The sequence below is a fragment of the Neopelma chrysocephalum genome, unplaced genomic scaffold, assembly GCF_003984885.1.
Source record: "Neopelma chrysocephalum unplaced genomic scaffold, ASM398488v2 Primary Assembly neopelma1_73b, whole genome shotgun sequence".
Taxonomy (NCBI): domain Eukaryota; kingdom Metazoa; phylum Chordata; class Aves; order Passeriformes; family Pipridae; genus Neopelma; species Neopelma chrysocephalum.
In genome coordinates this window covers 1,344,819-1,363,424 of record NW_020897734.1, presented here as the reverse complement: position 1 = coordinate 1,363,424, position 18,606 = coordinate 1,344,819, and the positions used below count along the sequence as shown (strand labels likewise).

The window sequence follows — 18,606 nt, the reverse complement described above, 5'->3', positions numbered from 1 at the left end:
TTCAGGCGTCCCCGGTGTCCCCCGGGGAGAAGCGCCAACCCTGCCGTGCCGGCGCGGTTGTTCAAGAAACTTAGCGGTCTGACCGTCCCCGAGACGCTGTGGGAGCCACGCTCCCGGCGCCGGACACTGTCACCGCTGGGACCGAAGCCCCTTCACAGCGGCGGCTCTGGTGACCCGAGGTACCCCCGCCTGCCTTGGCTCCCCCCGCACACCCCACTCGCACGGTTAGACCAGGTTTCCTCACCGGCTCGACCTCAGGTTTCCTCACACAGCAGAGTCTCAGATGTCTCGTTCCGTAAAGCAGTTTACTCAAGGCACGGTAACACAGAAACAGCTCGAGCTGGTGCCTCCGAGGAGGGACCCCAACAAAGGCGCTAAACTATACCCAGGATCAACCCAAATATATCCGAATATATCCAGTATATCCAGGATCACATGACATCAGGTATATCAATAGCTCAAGTATATCCAAGTTCAAATAATGGATATACTGCCCTAAATTTCCAAACTAATAAAATAAACTGTGCTTCAAGCATGGTAATATGCTTAATATTTAGAGTAAAGCCAAAATTTTATTTTCTACTCTTTCTTTTCTTTAGTGATAATTGTTCCTGAGCTCCAGATTGTCCAAATCTCTTTCTACATATTGTCTCTCAAGAACTTACAGGTGACACCTGATTTGAAAAAGCATCACTAACCAACAGTTTGATCCCTTTTCCACCACCCTCTTGGGGAAAAACAGAAAGATTTGACATGTTTTATCTCTTTATTAGCTGATAGTGGTGTACCCTTAGGCTACCACAGGGGTTAGGATAAAGTCCTATATAAGTTTTCCCTATATTGTAAGGTATGCCCTGGTTGGATGAACTTAGTGGATTTTATTTAAGTCAGTTTACAATTGAGCTGCTCTGGATTTTCTGGCATCTGTCTGGGTTCCTCAGATGCCTCAGTTATTCAGGTAAGGATCTTTTTTTTAGGCTCATGGCTGTCCCGTAGACTTCAAGGCTTAAGGATGTTATCTTTGGCAAAAAGATCTGTAAGACCATCAATTGCTTAACTCTTCTGGGCCTGGGGATGCATTGCTCAAGGTTCAGGTAAAAATGATACAAAATAGTTACTTGGGTTGGATCAGTGCATGTCCAGAATGGCTCCATTCAGTGGAACTAAACACCAATTACACACGGTGATAGAAAGTACTGTCAGCTTGTATGGGTAGTTCTGTCACTGCACTAAGGGAACATCACTCATCCTATATTTTCCTACTTGACTGCTTTTAAGGTATAAAATAGGTGGACACTCAGATTGTTATCACATAGCAGAGACTGGAGGCGAGTTCGGTCTGTTTTACGTATCTCCTGTTTGCAGAATCAATTGTGGCTTTCAGGGCTTCAGCAGTTTGCTTGATCGTGTACTTTGGAGAGATTTGAGTGAGTTGCGACTCACTGCTTCAGCTGGTGCTTCAACAAATTGTTTTCCTGCATGGCTTCAGTGAGGTTCTTTCCCGTGTTCTGACAGAATGACTAATGTAGCTACAGATCTTGACTGTCATTTTAAATGTCTTTTCAACATTGTTCTTATCCAGCAGCAGTTAAGTGAAGAGAAAGTCTAAGCATCATGTAAAGCACGTTAGAAACCCAGAGAGATTCTCTGGCTTCTCTGTTTCTTGAAATTGTTGGCTGGTGTTTAAAGGACTGAAATGGCATAGGAATGCATAAGGTCTCACAACAGCCATTGTTAAGTATTCTGGAGCTCGTTTAGACATGTGTACTCCTGTAAACTCTCCATTTCAAATTACTACAAGCAACTGTTTTTAAGAACTTCAGGAGATAAGTATTGGAAGTCATTCTGCCATTGTCTGGGAACCAGCCAAGTGCCATAGCTGAGGAACAGCCAGACCTAAGATGGAAGTTAAGTGAGGAAAGCTCAGTCACACAGTAGGAGCAAACCAGGAAAACTCAGTAATCAAGGCAAATGGCCTTGCTTTAGTTTTGTATTAGAACATGCACTCATGTATGCATACACAATATCACCAGATCTCAGCTTTGAGTACTGACTTGCTGTCCATGGAGAAGTTTATTAGCGGCAGTTTCATCCCTTACTTCCTACTGATCCTTTGTAGGGTCTCTACCACACTCTGGAAAAATAGCAGCCTTTGGAACCTGCAGACCTGTGCCAGGATCCGCACTGCTGACAGAGCTGACGAGCTCCATGGCTCATTGCTTGTCTCCACATACAGAGGTTTCCCTGCTGTTTTCTGTTTGTCTTTCTTTGCTGGCTGCAGCTGCATTTGCCTTCTGGTGCTCTTTCTTGCCTCCAAGGAAAGACATTAAACATGTTCTCGCTGTGTGGTGCAAAATGTCCCTGAGAGATTGGCTATTATCAAAATATATTTGATAGGAACTTTGCTCCAATTAATGCGAAATGTTTCAGCTGACACATGAGTTGTCATCTTTCATGGGGACTGCTTGTTAATGATCACAAATGAGTGTCCACTGTCTCAGAAGCAGACTCATCTGTCTCTCTGCGTGTGCAGCAGGGAGGCTGGGCCAGAGCTGCACAGACACACTCAGAACAGGTAACTGAAGCCAGGGCAGAGCTATTGCAGGTGTTTCTGAGCAGTGAAAACACCAGCTGAGCTGTATGTCATGTAGAAAGAACCCCTAATCAGGAGATACAGTTGCAGTTCAGAGAAATGCAAAGGAAAGTTTGAACTGTGACAGCTGACTTTGCTGTCACATCACCCATATATTTTTAATGCTGAAGCTACTGGAAAACACACAGGTTCTACCTGTCCATCTGATTCTATCAGAAGAGGGAGTCAAGTGTGGTTATGGTCTGAAGTTTGCATACTCTCACCTTGAATAGCTGAAAGCCCACTGGAACCAACAGACACAGTGCAGGAAAAGAGCTTTTAAGAAGAGGCCAAGTATTACTGTTCTGTCACATACCCGGCCCTTCCACTGTTTCATTCAGCCCATAAAGGGCATAATGGAACAAACGTGTCTGCTGAGGTTTTCAGTCCTGTTGTTGGAAGGTTTGAGAATCCTTGTTCTGAAGTCATAAAATAGTCAGGTGGAGATTCGAGTTAGCAGGAAGATAAAGCCAGATTTCTTCATTCCCTTCATGGGGCCCTGCTCACTTTTTTTGGAGGAAAATGGATTCCTGAGCCAAACTTTAACCACTCTTCTGAAATTTTTGCCCTGCATCCCCTTCTCAGTTTAGTTTCACACTCAAAATCTGGAATCTGGAAAGACGTGAACCCTTTGTAGGTCATGTGCATCCTGAGCCACATACAACACCAAGATCTTGTCTCAGGGGTAGGCACTGGACTAAGGAAGCAAGTTTTAAAGCCAAAACGTGGCTTTATAATTAATACTAATTTCAGAACTCAGTTTGAAGTATTTGCCTCTGAAAAAGTGTTCTCTGTGGGTGTTGGACAAAATTCTGGAACTACAGGATGAAATTCTCCTATATTTATAGGAGATAATGCATAATATGATCTTTTAGCCTTGAAATCTGTTAAATTGATTAACTATGTTAAACAATAATTTTAAATCACTTTCCTCTTTCTTCCATGAGCACTGTCAGGGAAGGGCTTGGCATTGAAATGCTTGTTATTTACATAGTGCCCTCAAGCACAGGAAGATATGTGAGAAGCAAAACACATTTGACTCCAAAAGAACTCACCAACTTTGGATTGCTTTATAATTTCTTCAGTTTTTCATGTGTATAGCTGAATGCAAAACCCCTCTTATTCTCTGGATATGTTAAATCAATCAAGTGAATGCTAATGTCCTGCTAGCTCCAACAATACAGCTGGAATTGAACTAGCAGAGACAATGCCCAGAGCTGAGCTGACATCATTGTGAATGACTCTGATGCACAAATACAACAGAAAGAGAATAGGAATTAGACATTTTAATGTCAACTCTCTTAGAAGCATAGGAAAAAAAGAATTATCATTGATCAAATAGAAACAGACAAGAAAAAAAAGGCAGAGATAGGAAAATCTTATATTCAAGCTCCCAAAGGGAAAAAAAAAGAAAAGTGGAGATGAAAATAGCATTCTACCAGAAAGAATGGGTTCTTAATAGGCCTTTAAAATAAAATGCATGAAACAGTAATGAAGTGATTTTGCTGCATCTTTAAGGAGCTTGGTTTTGTCATTCTGGGGTTATTTGAAAAAGGCCCTCTGAAGAAAATTATGGTCTCAAATTATTGCTTTTCAGGGTCAGATTGCATAGTGAAGAAGCACCATTGTGAGCAGCAGTGACAGAGACAGCCCTGTGGCACACAGAGAAACCAGAAGGGGAACCTTGCTCTGCTGGCACTGCCTTGATGTGATTTATGGACAGTTTGTGGAGCCTCAGCACAGGACTAGGCTTGTGTTTTGGCTTACAGGGATTCTGGTCTGGTGTCTGAGAAAATCTTTTGACATTGCCTTGGTTTGGTGATGTACAACCTGGAGAGACAGAAAAATTTCTGGCATGGAGTTTATTGTAAAAGGGCTTATGGTGAGTAAGTGGTTATTGTTACTAGATGGAAAGATCTGTGAAGTTCTGTTGATATCAGCCCACTAAGGGAAGAGGAGAAACAGGAAGGATGGAAACAGCAGAGCATTTGACAGGCTTGAATGTCTGTAGCTTCCATGAGATGCTTTCTTGTACCAAATGTTGACATCCCTTCATTTTGCCAAGGAAACTGAGGTTTTGAAGTATCAGATTCTCCAAGCAGACATTTGCTTTCCGATACCAATGTTGAAAGAGTAGACTCCTGAGTTGCATGTGCAGAGACAAAAGTGTCTGCTAGATGTGTGTTTGCAACAAACAGGAATTACTAATGATGTTAGAGCAGAACTCAGAGCCCTGTGCTGCAACTGTAGATCTGTGATTTATCAGAGAGGAGACGTACCACGGACATGAAATGCCTGGTCCTGGAGCGGGGGAAGAAGTGTTTGCTGAGAACCCCTGAAAGAAAGCTTGTTCTGTGTAGGAGGGGCTGCTGTCACTCCAGCACTGTGATCAGGTGTAGAAGCTTTATGCTTTCTGGGGAAGCAGGGATGTGAGCAGTGCCAATAGCTCGGGAGCAGCGAGAAGCAGAGACTGCAGGCAAGAGAGGAGAGAGCACAAGGTCTGAGATTGCCGAGTTTGAGATCAGTGATGTGTCAGATTTCAGCCTCTTTCTCTTTCAAACAGATGTTGGCAGTGCTGTGTTGCCTCACAGGGCCTCAGCCCGGCCTGTCCAAGGTTTCTTTCATTGGGTTTGGAAATAGTGGGGTGTATTTAGACTCGTGACTTGCACAGCCTTCTGCTACTGCAGCTGCTGTGCCGCAGCCTTTTGCAGAGCCTCTGCTGTCAACAACTAAAGCACAGCAATCCCGTGCTCTGCCTTTTGTGGGCCTTTATGGAGCCCTTTAGCAAATGTATAGAAATGCATAGTGCCAGGGTGCCACTGCTCCTTAGCACTGTGGTGTATCTACAGTGTGCCAGAGGCTTAATCCTGTGGGAAGGGGCACCAGGAGAAAGGCACCTGGGGGATTCCTGAGCCTTCAATGCTGGGTGCTGCTCCTGGCTCCCTGCAGGGCTGGCATCGAGGATGGCAGTGCTGTGAAGTGAATACTGGTTCTGTTCACACTGGCAGCACCTCCCTGTTGAGAGGCAAGAGGGGGGATGCTACAGTGCTGCATGGTCTTCTCCCTTCTCCCCTCATTTCTATAGAGCTTCCATGTACTTTATACTCTCTGTGTGGGACTTTTTTTTTTTAATATGTGCCATATCTGACATGCTCAGAATTTGGAGAGTACGCTCACAGTTTGGGATGCTGATATGCTGGTCCATGGGTGATGGTGCCCTAGTTCCTGCTCATATCTTAAAATCTACCTCAAGGTAAATAAAGCAGTAGCTGATTGCTACACCTCTGGGCTTTGCTGTCTCATTATTCTGAGGATGTTTTCTTGAGGGAAAAATTATACATGCTCGGGTCACTTATATCAGTACAAGAGGCTGTGAAGCTGCTATAAAGGAATAGAAAAATCTCTTTAGGAATTGTCAGTGATGTACAGTATCTATTCGCACTCTAAAAGATTAAATTAAAAGTGATAATTATGTGCTGTTTTTGCTGCTTAAGTTGTTTAATGCCATTATGACTGTGCTACTTAATAGAAAAGCTTAGAATCAGACTAGCATGGGAATACTAAAAATTTTAATGGATTTCTGCTCAAGTCATTCTTCCTAATATGAAACAAACCCACCAAATATATATAACTAGGTCTTTGGATTCAATTATTAATCCTCTCTCCTAATTTGAGGAGCAAAACTATCACTTAACAGCAGTTCTCTGAAATAGAATTTTAATGATACTAGTCATCTCATAGTTGAACATGATTTTTCCTGATCAGAACAAAGTTAGAAGATTCTCAGTGCTGAATCAGGGTTAATTATTAATCCCAAGCAGGTGAAAAATAGAGTATCAACAGTGTGTCTTGAACATCTGTCAAAGAAGCTGTCAGAAATGTTTTCCATGGGTTGTCATGTGTTACCTGGCTTCTCTGCATGAGGAAAAGGCTCTGGTACATGGTATTGGAATGAGGCTGTAGGAATAATGCACAGGAAGAGAAATATACCATTCACCAGCAACCTCCTGACACATCTGAAAATCCAGTCACCTCTTTAGGCCAGCAAGATGTCAGTCTTTATTCACTGCTACTGTTATGGTGTTTTATACAACATGAGTCAAACCAATACTGACCAAGAGGTTTGTTTAGCCTGTTAGTAGTAGTAAACCTCTGCTCATTCTTCAGAGAATACCCAGTGTTACAGCCTGCCAATCTGTTTAGATTATTACATACTTTTCCTTTTCCATGTGTTTCCATCCTTTAATGACAAAAAAAAAGGTGTAATAGACTCACATTGTATGTTCCTAAGGTCTTTCTGATGGAAGTGTTGGGACTTCTTTACAGTTGCACTCAGTTTTGAGGAGGAAAACAGAGCAATCTTACAGCTCTGAACACATTTCTTTCCCTTTGAAACTTGAGAAATCGATACAAGTTGGCAGAAACACTCATATGCAAACGAGTTTGGAAAGGCTGACTCTGAGGTTCTCAGATGCTATTGGGATCAATGAAAATATTGCTGCTTCATTTTCTGCTGTGGTCCCAAATTGTCTGTCTGCAGTACCTAATTGTGGGAGTTTTCTTCTCTGATGGTTTTTCTGGTTGAATGTCCATCAGGAATGACACCATGATCAACATTAATATAGGTCTTAGTACTGTTCTGCCTCCTCAGCTTGCAGTCAAAGGGATTTGAGAATGCAGGATCAAGCCTTTATTTGTTACTTACACTTGATTTGAGGCTTAGTGTCCAAGGTTAAGCTAAAAGGGTGACGGAATAACTCAGGCCTATGAACAACTCATCGTATCAGACACAAAGCAATTGGGTCCAAGACTCAGCATGTTGGAAGTTTGCCACTTCCTTTCTCTTTCAGTAATGTTCTGCATTCTCACTCCTGTAAACAGTCTCTTCATCTCTTTCTGTGGGTAACTGGGCTTCCTTCCTGAAACCTTCCCAAATTCAAACTGCATTTGACAATAATTTTGTATTTGTGCTTATTACAAAAGTTTTCAAAGGAGCTTCACAGACACTAATCAGGGTAAAAATGCAAATCTAAAATCTGCCTTATTCTAATGTTTCCTTTGGAAACCATTTAATTTCTTACAAGCACACTTTGGCAGATGATGTGGCCCTTATAGTAATAAATCACAGGAACATAAGACACTTCACTGCAGCTGTGACATGGCTAGTTAGGATCCTATTCAAGAAAAAAGGCTTAGGCAGTGTATTTTCTTTCCTATACTCTGCTGTACCATTTCTCCCTCTTATAGATCAAGTGAAAAGACTCTCAGAATGCTCTTATAATTGTCTCCTTAGAGTTATAATCTGCAAATGCTTTTTCTAAAAGATAAAAATACCCAAATCTTAATGGAGCCTTTTTAAATGGCACATCAGTAACTCTCCAACCTCCTTCACGGTTTTGTAAATCTCTTTAATAAGGGTGAGAAGAAGCTTACAGAGGTCTCTTTGATTAAAGGTTTGACCTGGAATTACTTTGAATTTGTATTATGGAGTCAGCAGGTTTACTGTGGTAAGTCTCAACAGAGAATCTTTTGAAGTGCTTTGCAGGTAGAGCTGTAAAGACAGTAAGTATTCTATAAAACTTGCTAAAGCCACAACAGAGCCAGTTAAGCATCAGGGCACTACGTTGCAAGGCCGTATCCACAGAGCACTGGGAACAGGCTGCTTTGCTAGTTTAAAGCCTGAGTTTGCAAGTCTTGTGAGTGGGAATATATGGCACAATTTCAAGAAAAGGAGGCTGGATTCAGTGGTCCATAAGGTCCCTTCCGCCCTATGGCTGGTTTCCTGCAAGATTATAATCACTAAAAAATAACGGTTCTAAGAAATGACTTAAATCAGTAAGAAATATAGCCAGGACAGTGAATTTCATGGAAATTAATATTCTCAGTGCTTCATCTCCATTCATGACTTGGCTCAGAGGAAGCCTGTGAGGCCTTTTAACCCCACTAATTTTGAGTTTTATGGGTATAAGTTTCCTAAAAGGTGATGTTCTCCTTAAGGTCACCTCTCTGCTAACAGATTTGTTTTATTTATCAGTGGTGATCCTGTAATTCTTGTGAATGGAAATGCTCCTGTGTAGGATAGATGGCCTCACTTTCCTGTACTATAACTCTTTGTAGGATCTCTAAAACTTGGGCAAAACTTTCAGTATGGGGCAATGAGTCTATTCTGTATTTCTTGCACAATATTTATTGATTGACTTCAGGAGTACTTAGGAACAGAACCATCCAACATCTACAGTACTACAGCTCTCCTGTTGTCTCTCTCACCCACCCAAGGGTGTGATGTACCACTCAGAGCAGCTCTTCCCCTGACAAACAGGGCAGCTCCAACTCTGGCAGTTTGCTGGGCAGAGAGGGAAGCGCTGCTGATGGGGAATGGGAAGGGATAAGAAGGGAAGAGTGTGTTTTTCCTCTCCCAGCTGCTAGAACAGGGAAAGGCTGCTCAAAGGGGACCCAGATCTGCAGAAAGGAAGCAGAGAGAGCCCTCAGGAGGAGTAGGCAGAGCAGAGACGGTGAAAAACAGGACATGAAAGTGGCACAGCAGAAAGCTCTTTTAATTTTAAAGAAAAGCGAAAGGTCTTTGCAACCTCTGAAGGAAAGCCTGTGGGTAGGGCTTTCTGTCAATTTTCAGGCAATGTTGAAAACTCAGACTTCTCTTGCTCTGGTAAAATGTTCTTTCCCTTTGCAATGATAGCATTAAAGACATTGCAACTGAATTATTAGGCTCTTGTGCTTGACACATGCACACCTTACCCCAGAACTTGGCTGAACATAGACAGAATTCTCTGCAAGGTGTTCAATGGTTTTAATCCTTCCTGAGGTCGATGACAGAGGAGGCTTCAGTGCTTATCAGAAGCCCTTTCAGAATAAACCCCACATCTACAGACTCTGGGGAAACTGATCTGTTTAGTCTGATGAGATGGCAGCAGGGCTGAAATGCTGTTGAGGAAAGCATTGCTGCAGAGTTGCTTGGACAAGAAAAATATCTAAGGTGGTCTCAGAAGTAGTTGGTGTTCAAAGCACAGCTCGGGTGAGTACACTCAACGTGTGATGGGACAGGGTAGAGGACATGGTGGAGCAGCAGCAGTGCTGCACTCAGAGAGCAGTGCCAGGTGCACTGAAGGCTTCCTGAATGCTTTAGGGTTTTGGGATATTTAAGTTTTGTTACTGTTAAGAAAGACTGTAGATATAAATTCCTTAGAGAGCAGGAGGACAGTACCTGCCTCCATATATGGCCAAATAGGATGGTTCAACAGCGAGGTGAACAAAGGAAAGCATTTCACTGATTTTGCTGTAGTTCTGGGATGCATTTCCTTTACGACTCCCCAGCAATCTGCACACATCCTCCTGGAGAGAGAAGTGATTATTCCTGCCTCTGACAGCCTAGTCTTTTTTGGAAATAATACTGCAGTATTTAAATCTGCTCAAATGCTGGATAACAGGAGCCAGGACAAAACCTCAGTGTCTGTGCAGTGCTGATGTAACTGGTGGGATGGTCTGATGGTAATGAGATGAAAAAGCTCCAGGTCACTATTGCCCTTTGTCTCAGTAGAGAATGCTGTCCTTCATCCTGCGTTTGATCCAGCTCCAGTTAATATGACACAAAAACACCCACAAACTTTTCTATTATATTAGTTTTCAAAACAGTAGCAGAATATCTAAAAGGATAGTGTTGAGGCAAGCCCAGCAGTTTTCCAGATGAAGGGGATTATTCAGCCCTTCCCTGTTTTAGGCATGTAATCTTTTGGCCCTCTGCATCACTACCTGTGTTGGAAATACCCCCCTTTCACCCTGTATTCTCCTGGGTGGAGCACAAGCCCCTATCCTTGGATACTGTGTTGGAAACCAAAGCAGGCTCTGTGTGTCCCCCACACAAAGCTGGAATAGGAAAAATAAATATGTTACTTTCTATTCCTTGAAACTCTGACATCTGTCTCCTATTCTCTGATTTTCATACTATGCCATTTCCTCATTTCTTTTACTGGGTGTGTAGGAACCTTTATTGCTTCCAGTACTTAGACAGAATGAAACTATTGCTTAAATGAATAGTTCCTGAAATTGTTTCCTTGCTGGGAATCGTTAGTATGCCATATGGATTCAACTCATGCATCTGAACTAATATTGCACCCAGAATTGCTAAAACTATATCTCTCAAGCCCTTATCCCTTTACTGGATAGAAAAGGATGATTTCTTTTCTTTGAGTAGCCAGCATTTCAAATGTATATATGCTGTAGTCATCTAAGATATCATATTTAGGCATCTCTTTCTCTGGAGAAGGACCTCAGAATATTTTGCAAAGTTATTCTCAATCCAGATGTGAGGAAAAGGAGGCATAAGAAATATCAAAATGTCTCTAACAGAGCTGAGAATAGAGCTGCCTTCTGGCTTCCTGGGACACCAGGCAAGCCTCTTCACCTCCCTGTACTGGTGGTCCAGGCACCTCTATTGCTCAGGAACACATCTCTGTCCAGCACTCACAGGTCAGTGGGGAATTCAGCAGGATCTGGCTGGAGTAGCCAGTGTTGGGAGAGTCAGAAAAGGCTGAAATGAAAATGTAGAGTAAGGACAATTGATAGAGGTTTGAAGACAAGTGGTTGTCAGTGCTCTCCCAGCCTCCTGCAAATGCAGAATTAAACATACTGCCTTTAATCACCCTCCTCCAGCCTTTCTGATGTTTTCCTGCTACATATAAGGAAATAGTCACCCTGGCTCAGCTGACAAATGGTAGTTCATTAGGATATGGTAATTCCATTGCTTTTGATTGTCTTTCTCTGCTCTTATTATCTGAAAAAGAAGAGCTTTCTAAATTGTAAGGGAAATAATTTGTCCTGATTTATGCCACCAAAAAAAAAAAGAGGAAGATTAATTCCAAGGAACAAAAATGTCTATTAACATAAATGACTGTTTGAGAGAGTGAGCATTAAACTTAAACTATCTGTTCTCTCCATGTGGCACCACAGTTTTTAGTGTAGAGGCTTGAGTGCTTCATGAAGCTGAATGCGGAGCAGTGGAAGGTTTATTGCTCAGCTAGACATTGAAATGGTACCGGTTTGGAAAGCTTGACAGATGAGACAGGCTTGAGAAAAATAGGTGAATCAAAGCTGTAGTTAGAAAACCAACTCAGTCCCAATACACCAATTTCTCCTATGCTTTAGTAACGATACTTCTCTTGATTTACTTGCCTCACCTTGTCTCAGGAGATGAGGTCTGTAACAATGATAGAGAGCTCCCTTTTGAACTTACGTGAACTCACTCTACAAAAGGATTAAAATTGGATTTCAGCTTAGTAGCTCTGATGTTGTCTGGCATCAGGAAGGGCATTGCTAGCAGGATAGATATCTTGCCTGGTGTGTGCCTGTGTGTCCTTGAGTATTAATGTGCTACACAGATGCCTCCCATTTGTAGAGAGGGTTGCCCAGAGTGCCACTTGAAGGCCTGTTGTGGCTGAGACGATCCCTCTGCGAGCTGTTCTCAGACCAAGTGGGCTGTGCTGGTCCCAGCCCGCCCCTGCTCACTGCCTTCGTGGTGTCACTGCCATCTCAGCTGGGGGAGGACAGTGCTGTGCATTTACAGTCTCCATTCTATGTGCTGGCAGGCAGCCACGGGCTTTGTGCCTGTCTGCACTCCTACAGCTCTGCAGCAAACCCAGCACGTTTGCCTCAGCTGACAAAGCTGCCGTTCTGCACTTGCAGAGTGTGTTTGCTCTGGAGGTGTCAGGGCTGTGTGTGCGTGGCCAGCCCAGCACGGAGGGAGGAGATGTCCCTGTGCTCTCTGACCCTTCTCAGGGTGAAACAGGGCAACTGGCCCTGCAAACCAAAGATGGGGTACGTGTGTCTGTGCTGTGTGATGGAGCAGCCTCTTGCATCCTGAGCTCTGTTCCCTCCATTTACAGTGCTCCAGCATGTTGTGGTCACACAGGGTTGATGAGTACTCTAAAGCCGAGTTGCTTTCCATCTACCAGGTGGTCAGTGGACAGTTGTCTTGATTACATTTGTTTTTTACCAAATATCTTCCTGAAGGGGGAAAGTAAATAACAGCCAGCCAGCTTCACCTCAGTCAAAAGAGCGTTGCCCTTTCCCAAGCCTGCACTCAGCACCATCACTGTTCCGAGCCAGCCCCAAGAGCTGGATTAGTACCCTGTTACAAGCCTTTATAACAGGTAGACAAAGCAGACCCCAGAGAAGCTGACTGTGTTTTGGGAGAGAAAGAACTGTCTGAAAGCTTCATCCTTTGTTAAGGTATGGTTAGTCTACTGCCTGTCATATTTTAACTCCAGCTGCCTTTCAAGCAGACATCTAAACTCTTGCCAGTAGGAGATGTTGTAAGCCATTTCATTCTGACTGCTTGATATCTGCTGTTGAAAGACTGTTGATAAAATCCCATGCGTTAAATTACAATGGAAAACTAGCAGCATGATGCAGAATGAACTGCAGTGTTGTATGCATAAAGCTCTTGGCACAGTATTAGTCTTGGTCTACAAGGACAATTCCCACAAAGTAAATTAACAAGTTGCACAAAATTTCCTTATTAAAAGCATTTATTCTATTTTTGTCAGCTCTGCAGTGCTTTCTAAAAGACCCCAAACCAGATTTGTGCAGGGCACAGCTGTGCGAGAACACGTCCATGAATCATTGGCCCATGGCCAGGCTTTGGCAACCAAGACACAAGAAAAGGATGTGGGAACAGGAACTTTCTAAGATAAACAGGCCTGACCTCTTCTACATCTTAAAATAATGTATTGAAAGTGGAAAGGACCAGGGCTGGCTTTCCTGCTGTAAGACATTTCTCTTAACTCTAGAGGCTGTTGCAAGTGTCAGGGATAGAGGGGCTGTGAGTGCCAAAGGATGACTGTTGGTGGGGCTGTACAGGAGCTTGGTAAGCAGCTCCTACTGCTAGTAACCCAGGGCTCTGCTGACTCCCACTGCTCTGGTTTGCTCTAGGTGGGTGGTAGAAATTATCTCCACTCACAAGACACAGTGGAGCACAGTAGCCTATTTTAAGAGCAAAAGTCAAATTTTTCTAAGTACAGCTAATGGACTGGGTGTTTGATGTAGAGCCCACACAGGTCACTCAGTGAAGCTGAAATAGCATCAGGACCCTTAAATCCTGACAGCTTCCTGTTCAATAGTGACCTTAGAAATAAAAATCTGTCTTTTTGAGTTCTAGTGAGTGCCAGGCTACAAGCTGAGTATGCTCTTTAGCAGTGGGATGGGGTGTTAAGCAGTGAAGAGGATGGGTAGGAGTCCTCTCTTGGCCCTGGCTTCTTTTCTTCTTGCAGGATCAAACAAGTGAACCTAAGGCTGGAGAACACTGTACAGAAAATAGCAGGTGTGTACAGGTCAAGTCTAACTATTCTAGATGGAGTAGGGACTAACATGTTTCACTACATTTTTTTCTTTCCTTTTTTTTTTTCTCCTGCAGATGGGTTATTTTTTTTTGACTTCAGTTATATTCACATCTGTTTCTCAACAGAGGTGTTTGTTTTTATACCTGGGAGCTGAGCCTTTTTGTAGAAGATGAGTTATAAAGTGGTTAATTAAAAGGATGCAGAGCAGCTTGAAATGAAACCTGCACCTTTCCAGCGAGAGTGACATTGTACTTCTCAGCTGTAGAGCCTGTATTGATTAATTCATGCTGCCTTGGAATGCTATTGTGCTACTTACCTTAGCTCCAACAAATGGTGTTTTTATAATGAAGTGGAAAGGGTTTGAAATAATAAGGCACAAAAATGATCACTCTGCTGGAGCAATAGGAAACTCCATCTTCTTAACAAATGTACAAAGTGGTCAGTGCAATGGCAGAGCAGCACATCACAGTGACTGCTCTGCTTCCATCATCTCAGATGATGGGGAAGGCAATGTCTGTATTGAAAATGAGAACACAATGAGAGTTTTACACTACTCCAGATTCCTTGGACAATGTGATGAGTAAACTTGGACAATGAGCAGTGTATCAGAAAACCAAACCAATTATGCTCTGCTTGAAGAGGGGTGAGGAGGCAGCTCTTCCTCGTGCCAAAAATCCACACCAACACCAAGCACCAAACAAACTGTCAGGCTCTTTCTTGACTATTTTGGAAGCAAACAGTCTGGTGTGCATCTAGTTATAATCAGCTGGGTTTTTCTGAGAGAAAGGAAACCAAATCTCTTAATGTTAGTGGAATTGTACCGTGGGTATCTATCTTGTGGCATATTCATTGTAGGAAGAAACTGGAGGGAGAGAGGAGAAGGAGGAGGGAGACTCTTGTCCTTGAAAACATTCTTGTTGTCTATATAAAGTAAGTTTGATTGAAAATACTTATTTGAACTGAATGAAAGAGAGGATCAAAACTATTGTATCACACCTTGTGGGTAAAAGGGGTGAAGGAAGGGTAAAAAGATTTCATTGCCTTTGAAACAACATTTTCTAGCAGCAGAAATTGTCAGCTGCTAGTCAGAATTCTTAATGGCTTTTATGTAAAACAGACAAAACACCTAAAACCAAAACCCACTTGAATGGCTCTCAACATTATCATTCTCTATTCATACCCATCAAGTACTTCTACAAGCTCTGAGTGACTTCAGCTGGCAAAGTACCAAAAAGTAGTTATTAATATTTGCCCCTTAAAAATGGGATGGTGTCAAGCCCAGGTAATTTTGAATTGTAATCTTCAGAGCTGTTGCCTTCTTACATCCCAGCTGAGGACAAGGGTAGCTGGAGGAGCTTCTCCTAGGAGAGGATAGAACTGGGCTGTGTTGGGTTTGTGCTGTGCTGACACAGGTAACCGAGCTGAGAGCAGGGCTGGGAGACTTTGCCTCTCTCTGCACCTGCCCTTTCCAGAAAGCTCTAAATGACTTGCCAGGAACAGAACCCAGGTCTGTGCCGTGGTAGTGATCTTTCTGCTCTCTGCGTGTATTTTTGAGATGAATACACGTTAAAACTTACCTTGTAACCATAAAAATCAGTAAAAATTACCCTGCTTGGAATAAAAATATCAGACCCACTTGTGGTTATTTAGAAGAGGAAAAGGTCGTCACGTGTTGCATTAGTGATGAGGTCTGTGCAGCAGAGATTTTTAGGAGATGCTCTGTATTCTCAGTGCAGCACTGATGGCTACTCTGGGGCAGAGCTATTTAAAATAATAGTTTCACTTCATTAAACTATGAGTTTCTTCAATACAAAGTACAGTCCAGAGAGAAGTCTTTTTTTAGTATGCTCTTAAGAAGTCAACAGTCCATTGCTTCCTGATGTATATCCTTGACTGTGGGAACAAATGCTGCTGTAACTACTCTGAGTCCCATCCTTTTTCAAAGAGGTAAAGTGTTTCTCTAATTAAAAAAAATTGGGATTATTTGTCTAAATTTTTCCATGTAACCTGAATTAGAGCACTGTGGATTTGGGTCCCAATGTAATATGCATGCAATTAAAAAATCAATGTATAAAACAGAGCCCAGAAGAGAATTATATTTAACAGGAGACAGAAAATCAAAACAGATTCCAAACAAATTAGAAATTAATACTCAGTTTGAGCTGAGTTTGCCTTATAGGGGAAGCTTATTAATGTAACTAAGGTGGTTTTTTTTTTGCCAGAACTCCTCATCAGTATTATTTGCCCATGCCACATCTCTGTTTGGTGACTTAAAACAGCAACACATGTGGCAGATCAACAATGGTAAAATGCCAAGAAGATAATTAAAGCTTTACATTACAACGTTGGAACTTCCAATATATTGGAAGGTGCTGATACAAATGCCGAGCACCTGATCTGTACCAGTATCACCCAAAAGAAGCAATATAGCTTTTAGTGTAGAGAAATATCCTGTATTTCCCAGATCTAATAAAGTTTATTGGATCCTTAATTTGTTTTAGAAAATGATCCAAGTGCTTTGCATTTGTTTAACCTAATCCAATCTTAACCATTGGTAAGATGAAAGCCCTTTGTCTTTCATGTCACACGGAGAAAGATCTACTAAAATATATTGCTTTTGGAAGAGAATGGTCACCTGTGTTTACAACAGCAACCGAAACAATGAGAAACCCACCCTCTTTCATATAGGTTTAAATAGTTTAAAAAGCGCTGGAAGTCTTACAACTGTTTGCTAACTAAAATATTTACAGGAAGAGAGGGTTCAGGGGAGACCTTATTACTGTCTGCAGCTGGCTGACTGGAGAACAGGGAGGAGGCAGAACCAAACTGTTCTCACAGGTGCACAGGGATCACTCGAGAGGCAATTGGTGCAAGTTGGAACTTAGGAAATTCTGGTTAATTATAAGGAAAAATTGTTTTACCATCTGTAGCAGCTGAAATGACTCCAAGGCATTTGATTTGACAGTATGCATGGCAAAATCATTTGCATCTGGGGCAGTATGTGTCAGGCTGTTTTTCATGGAGTTTGGAAGTAAAGAAGCAACAATGGGATTGTTTCTGTATTTCCCAATGTCAACATAGTTGAAAATAACAGGAGTTAGAATGCTGACTTTTGATGCTGAAAAATGAAAATTGGAAAGATAGACCTGTTTTAATTAAAAAAACCCCTAACCTAATCAAACCAAATCAAAAAACACAAAAAGAAGAAAAAGAAACTAATTCAGGATATGGCCTCATGTTATGAACTTCTTTATGTGTCCATGCTTTGGTAGGAGTAGGAACATCTTCAATGTTACAGGTTGACAGTGGAATATATTTTACTCTGACTTTTCAATGAAATCCAGCACAGATTCAGGGGTTTCCCCAGTGCTTTCCTTCAGGTAACCTGTGTTGTAGTGGCAAGTGTTTTATGGACTTCCCTATTCCTATGCCCAGTTCTGCTGCTTGCCTTCCTGATCCCACACCATTCCTTGGTGATAGTGTCCATTAATGAGCAGCACATGCTTTCTTATCTTTACTGACTGAGATTTTTTCTGTCTGAAGCAGGTGAAGAAGCTCGTACAAGGTCAGCTGGTTATTTACAGCTATCCAGTAGTCCACTGAATGTCTGCTCTGGGTACCTGGGGTCCATAGGTCCATTTGGATGGACATCTTAGAATGTATTTGGTGCATTTAAGCACCGCTGCTCCTTTCCTCCCTTGAGTTACTGCAGCATTTTCCTCTTTGTTTAATTCATTTAAAAAAGAAAATGTTTAATGAGCCCCACTTGTGATTTTCCAACTGTTGGGCTGAAAACTGTCATTTCTAAGAGGTTATATTAATGGTGCTGTTATCTCTTGATCATGTCAATGTTAATGCATGTATGTGCTGTTTCTGCCTCATTTCCACATAATTACAAGCCTGCATTTGGCAAATGAGGGTATGTTTGCTTTCTTGATTAAGAAGGTTCTAAGAAATTTTTACATGCTTGGTAGGACATAACTTATGAAAAGAGCTGGTTAAGAAGAGAAGCTCAGCAGTAGAGATTCTTAGCATTTCCCTAATACTTTCCTCTGCTGGGCAGAAAGCACTTTGTGAATACTAATGAAATCAGCTTTGCATTACCCCGATGAAGAAGCTGTGTGTTATTCCTATGAGAAGATGGAGGCACAGCATGATTAAGTGACTTGTCTGGATTCATATGGCTGCTGGGATTCCAGCATTTGCTCAGGTGTTGGCTTGCTGCACTAGACCCAAAGATCAAGCTGGAACACAGTGCAGGCTTGGCAAAGTCTCTTTTTTAACTTCTTTCTTTCCTTCTTTCTTTTTCTTTCTGGAAGCTACTATTTTGTGTCCTAAAAGTGAAGCTCTTGTCTAAATTAAAATGTCTCTGCTCTTTTATGGCTGGGAAGTTAATATCCAAAACATGACCTGCATGCCATCAATTCCTGTAGTCAGCCTCACATAAATATTAGAGAGGATTGAACTGCAGATGTTTCTCCCATGATGGGTTGGTTCAAAAGGTTGTCATGAAGACTTGGATGATGATGGCAGCCAATGAACTGTTTTTGCTCCAGTCAAATGAGGCAAGGAAGAAGCAGGGTGGGCACACTAATGTGCTAGAAGAGACTGTACACATCCCATCTT

General features: G+C 42.2%; 1 long non-coding RNA gene across 1 annotated transcript in view; it reads left to right on the top strand.

The window, feature by feature from the left end:
* Window positions 1-6: 6 nt before the first annotated feature.
* Window positions 7-18,606, top strand: part of LOC113969492 — a 111,463-nt gene continuing 92,863 nt past the window's right edge. The window contains exon 1 of the long non-coding RNA XR_003534872.1: window positions 7-179. This is a non-coding gene — a long non-coding RNA (uncharacterized LOC113969492). The remainder of the gene's footprint in view (window positions 180-18,606) is intronic.